Consider the following 3,811-nt stretch of genomic DNA (forward strand, 5'->3'; position numbering starts at 1 on the left):
CCATCCTCTGAAAATTGTTTCTTTGTTATGGGGTGGGGCCACAACATTAGTAACAAAGAAACAGAATTAAAACTGTATTGTGGGGAGTCGCTACAGTATTTTGGACAGGTTCAAGCCTTGGACTAATGAGAGGGCACAGTCCTCTCATTGCCAAGTGCAAGTCCCAGCTTGAAGGACTGGGCCCTCCCAGCACAATTATAGCCAACAGCTGTAGTTGTAAGCTTGAACCTATGGTCCGAACACGTGGCCCCAAGTGCCTGAGTGATGTGGGCTTGATAGTTCAGGTGCATGTAGTTGAGTAGGATTAAAACCCAGGAGAATGTTGTAAACATCTTGGTCACGCCCTTACTTTGCCTCCTAGCATCTGTTATAAAATAAAGGCATGGCTGTGGGTGTGGTCGTTGTCTCTCAGAGAAGAAGCATCCAACCGATACCTGGCTTTCATTCTCTTGTCTGTCTTTTCTAATGGCGTGGTTGCTGTCTCTCAGAGAAGAAGCATCCAACCGAGACCTGGCTTTCATTCTCTTGTCTGTCTTTTCTAAGCCTTTCAGCTGTCCCCACTCAGGTTCACCCTTGGCTATGCTAGCGTGGCACACTTTATAAAGATATGCCTCCACACTCCCAGGGTGGGTTCCTGCCTCAAACCCCGACCTTACAGGAAACAGCTCTGGGAAATAGCTCTGGGGAGGGCACAGCCATTGCCCAGACAAGCCCTGCAGGACTGACTTCCTTCTGCTTGGTTGTGGTTCTGGTCATGATGAACACCACCCAGGGTTTTTATATAAGTAGATTAAATAGATAGTTATTCTATGATATTTTCTTCTGAATTATTTGTTTATTTTTAAGTAGAAAATTATTTAATGAGAAGGGCCCGTAAAATTATATTTATTTCGAAGTTATATATGGCATTGATGTACAGGGTCATTATCTTGGACAGCCACATCACGAAGTAAGAGGCTCAGTAGCTAGAGTGATGACATTTAAAATGCCAAGGATTCTGGCTTTTGTGACCATAGGAGATATTGGGTGCCAACACCTCATTCTGAAACTCATGAAACAAAAGCCTGTGTCTTGCATGATACCTACTAAAAATATCCAGGATTCTTGCTCCAGGACAATTTTCCTCATGTTCCTGGTAAAAGACCAGCCCTGGGTGGTCACTGACTGAGACCTAGGACACGGAATCCCACATCTTGTCTATTTGGAGCATTATGGAGGCATTTCCTGAGATCTCAAATAATTTTAGAAAAATTTAAAAGCACACTAATTTAGAATATGAATATATACAGATATATATTCACAAAATTTTTGTGATACTTCTTCCTATTTTTTCATCCTATAATACATAGTTTAAACAATGTAAGTCTTTCTAAAATTGCAATGTCCATTCGATGGTTGGATACTTATATTTTATATCCAAAGCTATTCGTAGTTGTTTTAGAATATGTTTCTCTATTAAGTTAGAGTATCACTTTAGAAATTATAATAAACAAATGGTGATGATATTGGTATATCTATAATTTATACTATTTATCTATTTTAATTAAAACATTTCAATTGCCACAATGACGAGAAGTTAGGAATTCATTAATCTTGGATCAAATCCATTGTTGACAACAATTGGTTTTATTTTATTAAACAAGTTATTTAACTTCCCAGATTCAGGTTATACTTATATTTACTTCTCCAAAATTGCTGAGAGGATTGAAGATAACAACTCCAGTTAAGGATTTACTGTTCTTTGAGTATAAATTCATTACTTAGAAAACTAGATAGAAAGTTGCATAACTATATTAAATATAGCTAGATAGAATATTGATATATATTTAGTGTGTGATATCTTTTGGTACAAGGTGATCAGCTTCAAACTTTTAAACCATTGTAATTGAACTATTTCTTTTTTCTGGAGCATTTCTGCAATACATAAGCACTATTTATTTTTATTTTTTTGTTTATTTTTGTAACCAAATGGATATCTCAAGTTATCAATTACAAACTAGCCTTGTTAAATGTCATATTTCTAAAAATCTACATTTTTTCACGATATCTTACATGCTATTTATAGATTACCAACATATTTGACAATATGGAAGAACACAACCCACAATATTCAAAACTGCATCTTTTATTCATAGATCTAACATGTACTCCTTCAACTACTCTTAAAGACTTAACTGAAAATTTTCAGTTAATAAAACATCACTTATAGATATGAATTTTATTGTAAACTATAATTAAGGAAATAGTATTTTTAAAGGGTATTATAAATTAAATTAACACCAAAATATAAAACTAGTAACTTTAGCAACAAAATTTGATGGCAAAACTGTAAACTGAATTATATAAAAAGATATAAACTTAAATTCCATGAACTTTAAGAATCAAAACACTGATAAATTCTATCAAACTTAAAATTGTCAATTATTTGTTGAATGAATGATAAATATAAAATCAAAATAAGTAGTAAGGCATTAAAAATAATGAATTTAACTTACCAAAGATACTTTAAAATTTAGGATATTAGTTTATTTAGAATGCTCATATCCATCTCCAAGTTTTCTTATTCTCATCTTAGAAATGAAATTAGTTAATATATTTTCTGATATTAAAGATAATCAATATTTTAATGGCAGATAACAGAACCACTCAGGATATATATATATATATATAGATATATATATATATATCTCAAGTAAAACAACACGAAACAAACATAATTTTAAAAAATAAACAGTGTAACAATGGTGTTACATCTGTAATTCTTTCTTCAATGAGGATAAAAATGAAAGAAGAAACAAGTATATATTTATATATATGGTTTGTTTTTATTCTAATGAGGCCAGAATTCCCGTGGTTCAGACATTAATTACACTAAACCAGCAACAACGGCAAAAATTACACTCTGGATTGCATTCTGGTTCTCAAGAGACTCTCTTCAAGTATCTCAGTGGAAGTGGTTTCCCTAAGATCTGTTACATAAAAAAAGTTTCAAAAATAGAAGGTAACATACAGATAAGGGTGAGAAAACAGTAGAAATATTGATTGTAAAAAAATTATATAAATTGGAAAGTATCTTATTAAGATATAATGTGAACTGGGCCTGAGCTTGTAAGGGAAAAAACGGGTTAGGTGGAATCCAACTTGAGAATGGCTATTATTTCTAAAAAGTTGGAGAGTAACAACCCTACCAACACTTCTACACACTTCTATTTAGAATGCAATTCTGCATTCTATCTAACTGGTAGAATGGCCATGCGTTACTCCTATCAGCTATTATATTTAGCTCTAATATTCCTGTTTATTTAATGAATACTTCTTAGAGAATAAGGACAAGCTAGACATTGTGTTCTGCTTTGGAAAGAGAAGGATTTCAAAAACAAACAAACAAGTCCTGACCGTTTGGCTCAGTGGATAGAGCTGTGGCCCATGGAATGAGGGTCTCTGGTTCCATTCCCCGTCAAAGGCACATACATCGATTGCAGGGTGGATCTCTGGCCCAGTCCAGGCACATACTACAGCAATTGTAGTAACACATAAATAAAAATAAATAAATAAAATTGTTATTCTTCTCAAAAGAAAAATAATCAAAAATATGGACACTGATACCATGACTCTCCTAGGGGCATTTGCAAAATTTTATTACTGAGTTTCAAATTATAAAAAACTGCTAAGTTTTTAGGCCCAGTAGCAACACAGAATTCCTCACATATAAATCTAGTACACCAAAAGACTGTTCCCAGTCAGGGCACCTACCTAGGTTGGGGGGTTCTATCCCAGGTCACTGATCCACGTTTTTCTCTCTCTCTTTCCC

This window comes from Myotis davidii, unplaced genomic scaffold, assembly GCF_000327345.1.
Source record: "Myotis davidii unplaced genomic scaffold, ASM32734v1 scaffold874, whole genome shotgun sequence".
Lineage (NCBI taxonomy): Eukaryota > Metazoa > Chordata > Mammalia > Chiroptera > Vespertilionidae > Myotis > Myotis davidii.